Here is a 14,291-nt window from a genome sequence, read left to right as displayed (position 1 = left end):
GAATGTAGATTGACAAGGCACCACTCTGATCAATTGTTGTTTGAGATCTTTGGCCCATAAACACTGCGGTTTCATCCATAGCATTAATGTTGGAGAGTTGGTATTTAGAAAAGTCGATGCCATCAACAAAGGACTTGAATGAAAGTGCACATTTAATAACTTCAGTATCTTCCAGCTTGAACAGTGTTGTCGATCTTAGAGACAGTTCATATTGCTGAAGGAAGCCATCCAGCCAGTGTTGTGATGCTTTGAATTCTTCTGGGCATATTTCTAACTGTGGTGCCATTGTAAGGGCAAATGCTTGAATATCAGCCCTGTGCACAAGCAAAGCCTTCGCTCTCCTGTCAGCAATCCATTCACAGATGATGTCTTCCAGCTCAGGAAATAATGGCTGCCGACCTGATCCACACTTGCACTTCTTAGCATTTCTCTCATCCACCTGTTGACTGAGGTTATTGTACTCTACTCGCCATTTTCAGACCATTCGGATGTCCAACTTCTTCTCTTTGTAGAAAGCTGTAAGCTTCTTGCCCCTGAAGTCCTCCATGATTCCTTTCTTGTACTCAACAGAATAGCTCTTTTTTTTTTTTTGCACTGATCTTGTCTGGGGGTCAAATATTATCCCTTTTAAATCTACCATTAAATCAAGTGTTAATTGAAGACTCATGAGACAGGAGTGGCAACAAAAATGATGACAGTTAAGAATGATGGTTCACATAAAAGCGATGAAAAATAGCAGGCACCAAAATTCGAAAAACGTTTCTTTATTTCACATGAGTGCATTAAGTACGTCTGTTACAACACACAGTGTATTGAATTATGAAAATTCATAATAGACACAACCACATCCGTTTGTTATCAAGTGTGCACGTTATTCGAGTGTTGTGTCTGTATTACAATTGGTCATTCAGCATTAAGTCTCGAGTTCATCTGTTTACATAGGCGTTTACCTCTTGTCCAAAGGCACCCAGTTGGGTATTTACAAATACTTAATTTATATTATCATTTATTTTAAGTATTAATGTCAATAATGTTATTTATTTATATTTAATTATATATTGTTATTATTTTATAATTTAATACGTCCATCGTGTGTTGCAACGGACATACTAAATATGTCCATCTGGCTGACGATCTTAACTGTGGCTTAGTTTTGGGGTAGGGCTTACATTACAACCATCCTGAAAAATCGTGCTAGGGCTTATTTTCTGGTTAGGTCTTATTTTCGGGGGGATATTGTAGCAATCCCTCCTCTGGGTATCTATGCAAGAACATTTTTCTTAAATAAAGTGCATGTGAGAAGCTCTTTCTACTGTAATCTGTTATTATTCTATAGCATTGTTGATTTGGTGGTAAGGTGTGGCAGGCGTGGAATTTTTCTATACGCTTATGATTAAAATTTCAGTCTTTTCACAGGGCTGTGCTCTAGGGTGGGACCTTCACAAGTATTTTCTAGCTTCCTTCAGTGAGACAGGAAGGCTAAACCCCTTTGGAGTTGGGTAACTGATCTTTCCCTAGCTCTAATAACGCTTTGGCAAAGCTTTTCCTACACAAACATGCCCCTGTTATGGAGAATACTTTGGTTGTATTTCAAAATGCTTACTTTTCTCTTCCCCTGGAAGAAACATGAAGGTATTTTTCTTGATTCTCCATGGTGAGACTCTCCGGTTTTCCTGCAGATAAAATTCATAAAAATACGCCTCTCTCAAGACCATGGACCAAGGTGTTTCTCACTCTTGTACTAGTCCACATCCAAGCTTCAACAATTTTTCAAAATTAATAATTTAAGTATTTTTTCCTGTTTATGCTCCCCCACCCCCCGCCCAAGGCTTTTGGTCAAGGAAAGCTGATCTCAGCTGTGATTCTCTGTATTCCCTATTTTTCCAGGGTTTCTCCATTTTTCCCTGTGACTTCAGTTCTCTGATGGGTCCAAGAAAAGGTGTTGATTTTCAGTTTGTTCAGAGTTTTTTTAGTGTAAGGGTGGGACTGATAACTTACATGCCCTGTGCATGTTACAGCTATAACCAAGTCCTTTGTTTAACTCTGTATGAAATGGCTAAGCTGTTTCAAAAATGGCTGTAAAACTTCATGTTCCCATCACCAGTATTGGAGAACCCGGTTCCTCCCAATCCTTAGCAAAAATTAGTATGGTCAATCTTTTAAAATTTTAGACACTTTAATAGGCATATAGTGTTGTCTTATGGATTATTATTATTTAATGTTTCCTTGTTCATCATTTCATCATTTATATTTCATGAATTTCCCTGAACCAATCCTACCAAGTAAATTACATCCCCTAATTCTTTCATGCAGTCTATGCTGAAATAACTCACTTGTGGTGCACATATTATTTTAGGTGTTATTTGTTTCTTTGTTTAATTTGTGTTTTGTTTTACCCAAAGCATATATCATAGCCCCACTCAAATTCTAAGTTCCTCAGGGAAAGTATCATTATTATTTCTTATTTGCCACTTTACTTGGTTTAGCATAGACTGAGATAAACTACTACCTGTTTTAAAAGCGTTTTAAGCAATTAAATTTAAATGGTACAGGTGCTTGACTGTTAGTAAGAATTTTTGTTGTGTATTGAGAAAAAGGTTCCCACCACTGCCAACAACAAAAATTCTATTGTAGTGAACATTTTTGCAACTTGAAAGGAATAAATTATTAATGTAGTGCTTTTAGAGTGATCCCAGCATGATTTTCTTTTTGTAATCTCTGGATGAGCAATAATCATGCCAATTGCACTGTAGACGTAGTAGGAAAATTAAAAGGTTTTAGGCCCTAGTTATAAAAAGAAATTAAAAGATAAATATGCCAACCCATGCCAGTAATCCATAAAATCTTATTCATTGTTTTCACTAACCAGCGGTCAGTCTATTTCTAACAAATGGCTTAAGATATTATAAGGTACCTTTTAAAACCACAAAGCAAAGCTAACAGAAACACATTTCAATGTTTTATATATTTATTTAACAAGGTAATGGTTTGAAAAACAAACACCCTTGGTAGGAGAAAAGATTGCTTTTGGAAATATAATTTAAATTACTTTTCCTTTTGTAAATGTAAAGCAATTTGATTAGATTTATGGACAGAAAGAGTTAAAAGATAATAGTAAAAGATATAAAGGTGAAAGTCTTCATATTTTTACTAAGTAAGTATTAGAAATGTGATAATAAACTTATAAGATTAGTTGTATTAATTCCATAATAAATTATTTTATAATAAGAATATTCTGCTTCATCATAATAGGGAACAAAATTTTCCATTTCATAATTTCAAAGAATTTAGCGAATCATCCTATAATACACTGCTCAGAAATAATAATAGTATTAATAACAGTTAAACTTTATTGAGCACCTACCTTGTGCCAGGCTCTAGGCTAAGCAAATACTTATAAACATTATTTAGTTCTCAACCCTATGAATCAGGTACTAGTAATACCCCTATTTTACAAATGACACACCGAAATTCAGAGATAATAAATAACTTGTCTATGTTTTCACCGTCATGAAATGGCAACAAATCATTCTGATCCCAATTTGTACCCTTAGTCACTACACTTTGATCCAAATGATGGATCCAAATGATCCATCCAGAATTTGACATTTCACAGTCAGGCCTCAACACATTTATGAAATTTCTGTTCTGCTATTACTACAGACAGACTATTTCTGCTCATCTTCCCCTAGACTTCCTACGTGTATTACCACTTTTTGGAAAAGATGAAGATAATGAAAAATATTTACTTCAGGGAAACAAATAATGAGAAATTATATAAGTGTTATAAATAAAGGAGACCAAATACGATAAAGGAAAGGATACCAGAGTCAGATGACTTCACTATAGAAACAATGAAAACCAGAAGACATTAGAATTATGTCTTCGAAGTCCTAAAAGTGTAATTTAGTGTATTATACCTAGTGAAACTATCTTCAATAAATAATTAAAAGTTAAAAAAATTATTTCTAACACTATGTTAATCTAAATCATTGGAAAACCCTCCTTGATAAGAAATTGAGTGAAATCACTGGGGTCCCGAAAAGAAAAAAAAGAATTAAAATGCTGTCACTTCTCTGGGAGGAAATTTTTCGTTTATATTAAGTTAGGGAATTGGGTTTTATTGCTGGCATGCTGACAAGAAGCAAGGCCCTGTGTCCTTTCACATGAGACTGCAACTGACACCCTCATTTGAAGCCCAGAATCTTAAACAAATGAGTGGACGCATAGAAAATTAAAGAAAGAAATAATTCACTAAGAAGAAAACACAACAATGAAGGTGCTCTGACTCAGCTAGAGGTTATGTAGTCTTGAGCTACATTTCTCTCTCTCTCTCTCTCTCTCTCTCTCTCTCCCTCTCCCTCTCTCGTGCTTTTAATACAAGGTACCTAAGTGTGATTTTCTTTGCATTTATGCTGCCTGGGTTCTGAATCTTTTGCCCATTAACTTTAATCATCTTCCAAAAATTTTCAGCTATTATCTTTTCAAATACTACTGTTTTACCCATTCCATTTTTACCTCAGGGTTTCCATTGCACTTATACTAGAATCTGTTATTATATCCAGTGTTTCCTACATTTCTTTTTGTTTGTATTTTCCATCCCTTTTTCTCTTTTTGCTTTAGCCTGGAATTTTTTTCTGCTAGCCTTGTTTCCAATTCAGTAATTGTCTTCTCATATTTGTTGAAATCTACCTATTGAGTTATTAATTTCAATTAATACATTTTTAATTTTTCTAATTTCTTTTTGCAATATAAACTAGGGTGCCAAATAAAAAATGTATACAAGTGGACACTTTGGTCAACGTTGCTCAAGCAGTAGTTGGCCGTCATCAGAAGTGTCTAGACGCTGATGGGAACTACTTTGAGCACCTTTTGTAATTGCAGAAGTCAAATGTGACTTGTATTCATTTTTTTTGTTATTGGTATATATTGAATATTACAATTTTAATGGTTTTTTTTCCTTTCTTAAAATGTGCGTAAATTTTTTTTGGCACCTGTATTTTTGGTTCCTAAGTCTCCACTAAAATTGTCAACTTCGTCTTTTTATTCCTTGAACAAATTACAAATTAATCAAAATTCAGACCCAGACCCATTATTCCCAAATAATGTTATGAAACATTGATCTATAACAGAAATGGAGCTATACTGTATTATGAGCACCAAGCACAACTGTTATTTCTGAACACTATAAAAGGATTTATTAGGTTGGTGCAAAAGTAATTGCAGTTTTTACAATTATTTTTAACCTTTTAAACCACAATTACTTTTGCACCCACCTAATATTACCATTAACTCTATTAATTGTAAGGCTGTATCATAGAAAGCAACGTAGCAACACTCTAGTCAGGAAAGAAGAAAAGGAAATTTTATTTGTAGGCATGATAACATTAAGTACATGAGGGTACGTACTACACAAATCATCACATTTAAGACAAGGAGTCATGTAATTTCTCCTGTTCACAACAGGGAGGATTAGAAGTCCCATTGGCGCTACAAGGACTTCGGTCATGGGACAGCAATCCCAGCTTTCAGACATGTATGGATATCAAATAATCAGCTTAATGAAACTCTCGGAGTAGTAGTAGAGAATCCCCTTGTCCTTACCTTTGTGGGATAAAGGAGAGATCCACAACAGGAAGCAGTCATTCCTTGAAATGAGACCTAATCCATTACCTCTACAGGATCGATAATGACCAAACAGGAGTGAAAGGATTTTATATCTCCAATATGGTTTTGCCTTGGTCAGAAACATAATAGAGAATGTATTTTCCTAAAAATTAGGGGAGGGAAAAATGTCAATGCAGTAGAAATTTTAGTCAATATTTTTTTATTAGGCTATAACCACGAGTTAAAAGAACAACTTATTTTAGTATGTTTTTATTGAAAAAAAGTTTAAATGATGAGAATAATATAGAATACTTATTTCTAAATTTTTTTGACTCAATGGCTTTACATTTCTGGTTCATTTCAAAGTTCTTAAAGATCTAAAAGTTTCTATGGCAAAAAATAGTTATCTTAATATCTTTCTAACATTTCTTCCAAAAAGCTTAATTTTGTGTTCATATTTGCATACTTTCTGTAGATAAATATTATTTTTATGACATTTGCCTGAAGGGATATTGTGTTCAATCTCTAAGGAATCTTGAAAGAAAGAATGTCAAAATATTGGATAAAATCTGTCACTGTGAATGTGTTTGAAAATGGTGTTGACTATAAATATACAGAAAATTGACACTGAATAATTCTCCCTAGCTAATAATTTTCTAACAAAGATAATAACATGGCAAGATCCATATTTTGAATCCAAATCCACATTAAGAACATTGTCTTTATTGTAATTAAATTTGATCTGTTGTAATATGGAATAGAACAATACTTAATTTGTCACTGTAACACATGTTTTGGGCTATACTAACTTTGAAAATTATATATATATATATATATATATATATATATATATATATATATATATATTTAAATATATATATATATTTAATTTATTGGGATTACAATTGTTAGTGAAATTACATAGATTTCAGGTGTACAATTCTGTATTACATCATCTATAAATCCCATTGTGTGTTCACCACCCAGAGTCAGTTCTCCTTCCATCACCATATATTTGATCCCCCTTACCCTCATCTCCCACCCCCCACCCCCCTTACCCTCTGGTAACCACTAAACTATTGTCTGTGTCTATGAGTTTTTGTTTCTCATTTGTTTGTCTTGTTCTTTTGTTGTTTTTGGTTTATATACAACACATCAGTGAAATCATACGTTCTCTGCTTTTTCTGTCTGACTTATTTCTCTTAGCATGATACTCTCAAGATCCATCCATGTTGCATAAATGTTCCTAAATCATCTTTTCTTATCACTGAATAGTATTCTATTGTGTATATATACCACAACTTCTTTATCCATTCATCTATCGAAGGACATTTTGGTTGTTTCCATGTCTTGGCCACCATAAAAAAAGCTGCAATGAACATTGGAGCACACATGTCTTTATGTATAAATGTTTTCAGATTTTTTTTGGGTAGATACCCAGGAGAGGGATTGTTGGGTCATATGGTAATTCAATTTGTAATTTTTTGAGGAACCTCCACACTGCCTTCCATAGCAGGTGAACCAGTCTGCATTCCCACCAACAGTGTATGAGGGTTCCTTTTTCTCCACAGCCTCTCCAACACTTGTTACTATTTGTCTTGTTGATGATAGCCATTCTGACTGGGATGAGGTGATATCTCATTGTGGTTTTTATTTGCATTTCTCTGATGATTAGTGATGTTGAGCATTTTTTCATATGTCTATTTGCCATTTGTATGTCCTCTTTGGAGAAATGTCTCTTCAGGTCCTCTGCCCATTTTGCAATTGGGTTGTTTGTTTTTTTGTTGTTGAGTTTCATGAGTTCCTTGTATATTTTGGATATTAGCCCCTTATGGGAGGCACTGTTTGCAAAAATCTTCTCCCATTCAGTTGATTGCCTCTTTATTTTGCCGATGATTTCTTTTGCTGTGCAGAAGCTTTTAAGTTTCAGATAGTCCCATTCGTTTATTTTAGCTTTTACTTCCATTGCCTTTGGAGTCAAATGCATAAAATGCTCTTTGAACCCAAGGTCCATAAGTTTAGTACCTATGTTTTCTTCTATGCAGTTTATTGTGTCAGGTCTTCTGCTTAAGTCTTTGATCCATTTTGAATTAATTTTGGTACATGGTGACAGATAGCAGTCCAGTTTCATTCTTTTACACGTGGCTATCCAATTCTCCCAGCACCATTTATTGAAGAGGCTGTCTTTCCTCCATTGTATGTTTTTAGCTTCTTTGTCAAAAATTATCTGTCCATATTTATGTGGTTTTATTTCTGGGTTCTCAATTCTATTCCATTGGTCTATGTGTCTGTTTTTCTGCCAATACCATGCTCTTTTGATTATTGTAGCCCTGTAGTACAAGCTAAAGTCAGGGAGTGTGATACCTCCAGTATTGTTCTTTTTTCATAAGATTGCTTTGGCTATTCGGGGTCTTTTGTGGTTCCAAACAAATCTGATGATTTTTCGTTCTATTTCTTTAAAAAATGCCATTGGGAATTTGATGGGGATTACATTAAATCTGTATATTGCTTTGGGTTATATGGCCATTTTAACTATGTTGATTCTTCTGATCCATGAGCACGGAATGTCTTTCCATTTCTTTTTGTCTTCTTCAATTTCTTTCAAAAATGTCTTATAGTTTTCAGCATATAGGTCCTTCACATCCTTGGTTAAGTTTATTCCTAGATATTTAATTCTTTTTTGCTGCAATTGAAAAAGGAATAGTTTTTTGTATTTCTTTTCCTGAGAGTTCATTGTTAGTATATAGGAATGCAATGGACTTTTTACGTTGATTTTGTAGCCAGCAACTTTACTGTATTCGTTGATTGTTTCTAATAGCTTTTTGGTGGAGTCTTTAGGGTTTTCTATATATAGCATCATGTCATCTGCAAAGAGTGATAATTTAACTTCTTCATTCCCAATTTGGATGCCTTTTATTTCTTTCTCTTGCCTGATTGCTCTGGCAAGGACTTCCAACACTATGTTGAAAAGGAAAGGTGATAGGGGACAGCCCTGTCGTGTTCCTGAACGTAGAGCAAAGGGCTTCAGTTTTTCACCATTAATTGTGAGATTAGCTGTGGGCTTGTCATCGATGGCCTTTATTATGTTAAGGTATTTTCCTTCTATACCTATTTTATTAAGTGTTTTAATCATAAATGGATGTTGTATCTTGTCAAATGCTTTTTCTGCATCAATTGATATAATCATATGATTTTTGTCCTCTATATTGTTTATGTGATATGTCACATTGATGGATTTGCGGATGTTGAACCATCCTTGTGCCCCGGGGATGAACTCCACTTGGTCATGATGAATAATCTTTTTAATGCATTGTTGTATTCTATTTGCTAGAATTTTGTTTAGGATTTTTGCATCTGTATTCATCAGAGATATTGGTCTGTAGTTTTCTTTTTTTGTGTTGTCCTCACCAGGTTTTGGTATCAGGGTAATTTTGGCCTCCTAAAATGAGTTAGGGAGTACTGTGTCTTCTTCAATTTTTTGGAAGAGTTTGAGCAGAATTGGTATTAGATCCTCTTTGAACGTTTGGTAGAATTCACTAGTGAAGCCATCTGGTCCCGGATTTTTGCTTTTGGGAGGGTTTTGGATGACTGATTCACTTTCGTTACTGGTGATTTGTCTGTTTAGATTTTCCAGTTCTTCATGGTTCAGCCTTGGAAGGCTATATGTTTCTAAGAACTTGTCCATTTCTTCTAGGTTATTGAATTTGGTGGCATATAGTCCTTCATAGGATTCTTGGATGATCCTTTGTATTTCTGTGGTGTCCGTGATAACTTCCCCTTTTTCATTTCTGATTTTGTTAATTAGTGTCTTCTCTCTTTTTATCTTAGTGAGTCTAGCCATGGGTTTGTCAATTTTGTTAATCTTTTCAAAGAACCAGCTCTTTGTCACATTATTTTTTTCTATTGTCTTTTTGTTCTCTATTTTATTTAGTTCTGCTCTGATTTTTGTTATTTCCTTTCGTCTGCTGACCTTGGGTTTCACTTCTTCTTCTTTTTCTAGTTCTTTAAGGTGTAACATGAGGTTATTTATTTGGGATTTTTCTTGTTTCTTGAGATAGGCCTGTAATGATATAAATTTCCCTCTTAAAACTGCTTTTCCTGTATCCCAAAAATTTTGGTAGGATGTATTTTCATTGTCATTTGTTTCTATGTATCTTTTGGTCTCTCCTCTAATTTCTTCTTTGACCCAGTCGTTCTTTAAAAGTATGTTGTTTAATCTCCATGTATTTGTGTTTTTTCCTGCTTTCTTTTTGCAGTTGATATCCAATTTCAAAGCCTTGTGATCAGAGAATATGCTTGGTATGATTTCAATCATCTTAAATGTGCTGAGGCTGATTTTATGTCCCAATATATGGTCTATCCTTGAGAATGTTCCATGTACACTAGAAAAGAATGTATAGTCTGATGTTTTAGGATGAAGTGCTCTATATATGTCAATTATGTCCATTTCATCTAATGTGTCATTTAGGGCTGCTCTTTCGTTATTTATTTTCTGTTTGGATGATCTATCTATAGCTGTCAATGATGTGTGTCATTTAGGGCTGCTATTTCGTTATTTATTTTCTGTTTGGATGATCTATCTATAGCTGTCAATGATGTATTTAAGTCCCCTAGTATAATTGTGTTTTGGTCAATTTGTCCCTTTAGTTCTGTTAGTAGTTGCTTGGTATATTTTGGTGCTCCTTGATTGGGGGCATAAATATTGATGACTGTTATGTTTTCTTGTTGTATAGTCCCCTTTACCATTATGAAATGTCCATCTTTGTCTCTTGTTATCTTTTTCACCCTGAAGTCTGTTTCATCTGATATCATTATGGCTACACTTGATTTTCTCTGGGTACCATTTGCTTGGAATGTCAATTTTCCACCCTTTCACTTTGAGTCTATGCTTGTCCTTATAGCTGAGATCTGTCTCTTGGAGACAGCATATGGTTGGGTTTAGTTTTTTGATCCAATCTGCTACTCTGTGCCTTTTTATTGGTGAGTTCAGTCCATTTACATTTACGCTGATTATTGATATGTGAGGATTTCCTGTCATTCTATCTTTAGTTTTCTGGTAAGGCTGTGTCTCCATTGTTTCTTTGCCTTTTTGTTGTTGTCTATTAGTTCTGTGTGGTGGTATTCTATGATGTTTCCCTCTGTTTCTTCTTTTATTACAGTATATATTTCAGTTCTGGATTTTTTTTTCAGTGGTTACCTTTAAGTTTATGTAAAAGAAAGTTTGATATTTAGAGTATTCCATTTTCTTCAACATGCTTACTTTCTCCATTCCCATATTACCGTTCAAGCCTTTACTCTCCCCCTTTTTATGTTTTGGTTGCCACATATTGTCCCTGTTGATGGTGGTTGAATAGCCTCCTTTAGTATTTCTTGTAGTGTAGGTCGTGTATTAGAAAATTCCCTCAGCTTCTGTATGTCTGGAAAGGTCTTTATTCCTCCTTCATATCTAAAGGATATCTTTGCTGGGTATATTATTCTTGGCTCATAATTTCTCTCTTTCAATAGTTTGAATACTTGGTTCCACTCCCTCCTGGCTTGTAGAGTTTCTGCTTAGAAATCTGATGATAATCTATTGGCTTTCCTTTGTAGGTTACCGTCTTCTTTTCCCTGGCTGCATTGCGGATTCTTTCTTTGTCGTTGATTTTAGACAGCTTCAATACAATGTGCCTCTGGATTGAGGTAATTAGGTGTTCTATTTGCTTCTTGGATTCGAGGATGCAGTTCTGTCCACAAGTTTGGGAAGTTCTCATCAACAATGTGTTTGAATATATTCTCTGTTCCCTTCTCTCTTCCTTCTCCTTCTGGTATGCCCATTATTCTTATATTGCTCTTTCTGATGGAGTCAGAAAGTTCTTATAGAGTTCTTTCATTTCTTTTAAGTCTCAAGTGTCTTTCTTCTTCCATCTGTGTAATTTCCAGCTTTCTATCTTCGATGTCACTGATTCTTTTTTCCATCTGGTCAACTCTACTACCTAAGCTGGTTATTTCATTCTTAATTTCTTCTATTGAGGTCTTAATTTCCAGAAATTCTATTTGGTTCTTTTTTAAAATTTCAATCTCTTTCATAAAATGCTCATGTTGTTCTTTGATTGTGTTTCTGAATTCTTTAAACTGCCTTTCTGTGTTTTCTTGCATCTAGTTGAGTTTTTTAGAACCGCAATCTTGAATTCTTTGTCAGTTAAGTCACGTATTTACATATCTTTAAGTTCCTTTTCTGGAGACTTTTCACTTTCTTTCTGAGCTGTCTTGTTGCCTTGGTTATTCATGACCATTACTGATTTATTATTTCTCTTCCTAGACATCTACAGGAGTGGCTTCTGCAACAGGTTGATAAGAAGAAGTCTTTCTTTTGTTTCCTAGTACTTGTTGGTAGAATGTGTTATTTTCTCTCCGACTGCAGCCTTTTTTTTTTCTCTCTCACACGGTAGTGTTATGTTTTCTTTGCACTCTTCCAGCTTCTCACACAATGGGAAGATTCCCTGGGAGATGGGCTTGTGCTCTGTTAATAGTTTGCCTGGGTCACAGGGCACAGTGTCCGTGTGGGTATGCGGAGAGCTTTTGAAGTTCCAAAGCTTTTCCTGCACCAGATTCAGAGCCCATATGTTTTAGCAGTTCTGTTTACTCCTGCAGGGATCCGCCCAGATATGTGGGCCCAGGGGTGGGGTGAGTTGTGAGAGGTGGCCCAGAGCAATGGTGGTGACCACCACCACAGCCAGTCTTGCTTCCATATCTCCCTCCTCTTTGCTGAAACTATTTGGGCTGCGAATCTGTGTCTGCGGTCCACAGTTCTCAGAACAGCAAATATTCTGTTCTTTTGATCTGACACTGCTACTGTTCTGCTTCTAGCCCCGGGCAGGTGGGGGCGGGGTGAGCTCTGGGAGGGTAGGGAGGAGACGGCTAGTCTCAGTGCCTAAGGCTTCCATTCTCTGCTTGGCAGTGAGGGCTTAAGCCACCGTTTTCAGCTTTCTTCCCTCAGTCTTTGCTCTGAGGTTTCTGCTGTGAGTGTTGTGTTCAGCCGTGTTATATGCTGCCCCCTCAGCCCTGTGGGCCATAAGCGGAAACCTAGCAGTCCGAGTTCTTCCCTCTCCCACTGCTGTGGTAGTTGTGGGATGCAGTGAGCTCGGAACACTGAGCTAGGTCTGCGTCCTGTGCCTGTGCGGCTCCATCTCCCTTCCTTCCTCCCCTGCTCGCGCGATTCTCCCACCTTTAGGTGAATTTAGTAGTGCGCCTCTTCGTCTTGCCTGTCTGCTGTGCAGGGAGTCCTTTGTGGCGTTATTGTTGTTCGATTAGTTGTAAATTCCAGGGAAGCTTTACAGAGGCTCACCTCACGCTGCCATTTTGATGAAGTCTCCCAAAATGATATGTTTTGTAGGAGATAAATGACAAGATTTGTTTTCATGTGACTTAGTACACTGAGGATTAAATGAACTACTTTATAGTGGTCATAATTTAATCCTAGATATTCCTAAGTGTGTTGAGAGTTGTCAAGCGTGTCCAGTGATGGTTTGGGTTGACAGTGTAGGGTCTGTGGCTATCATAAAATATTGTCAATAAACATTAAGTTCCAAATGGGAGATTTTAGCATTAAGTTTTGCTCCAATTATGAAATGAATGAAATACGAAATGGAGATATGAAAGGTAGTGAAGAGTTCAAGTACTGAAAACTGACATAAAAGTTGACAAGTAGTATAACATATAAAAATACTGGGGAAAATTTTTTTTTCTGGAAAAATGTTTTGAGAAGAAATTAGGAGTTAGTGACAAATATACCACATTCAGATGGAAATGGGTGGACCATTTCAAGTGCAGTGGATGATTTGCACAGAGGACTGGAATAAAAGGTTGTGTATTGCAATTAGGCATTATTATAAAGAGACTAAAATACCATAACAAAAAGTGGGCTTCCATTTTAAGTAAGATGAATCATTGAAGGTTCCTTTTGACAGGCATCTAAATCCAATTCTCTTCACATTTGACAGAAAGGGGAAATGAGAGGTGGATAGGGAGGGCGGGAGAAAGGAAGGGAGGGAAAAATTCATGCAGATCAATTATGAAAACAAATAAAGTAGACCATAACTCATGCATGCAAATTTACTAGTAGACAAAACAAAAGGTTAAATTACACAAATCTAGTAAAATCTAAACCACCACGGAGAATCAAGAGACATTGCTCCACTTAAAGTACAGAGGGAGATGATGGAAGCTTAGACATTGTTAACAAATGAAATCACCCCCAAAGCCCTGGTACCTGGTAGATCAAAGCACTGACTGGCATGAAATCAAAAGGAAGGGTTTTGGAAGTATACAGGTTCAGAGGTAGCAGCCTCAGGAATGCATTTCTTAGGAAGATAAAGGCAGCAACTTGAAAAGAGGAGGTGCCTGTGGAGTTTTTAAGATAAGCAAATGAAAGAAAGAAGACATTCAATATTTTCCAGAAACAAGAAAAATCATAAAATCAGAACACACACCAACTCCCTCCTCCTACCGAAAAGAAGAACACCTGAATTTAAGAAGTTGAACTTTCACTACACCAGTAAAAGCCAACACTCTTGAACAATAACAAAAAATATATCAATTTTTCTACCAAAGTCCTTCACTCCTTCCTATATATAACTGTTATTGATCATCCAGGAAAATGAAACATTTCAACAGCAGAAAATGACTGAAAACATCTATAAAAGATA

The sequence above is a fragment of the Rhinolophus ferrumequinum genome, chromosome 3, assembly GCF_004115265.2.
Source record: "Rhinolophus ferrumequinum isolate MPI-CBG mRhiFer1 chromosome 3, mRhiFer1_v1.p, whole genome shotgun sequence".
NCBI lineage: Eukaryota > Metazoa > Chordata > Mammalia > Chiroptera > Rhinolophidae > Rhinolophus > Rhinolophus ferrumequinum.
Note: the sequence above shows the minus strand (reverse complement) of the source record.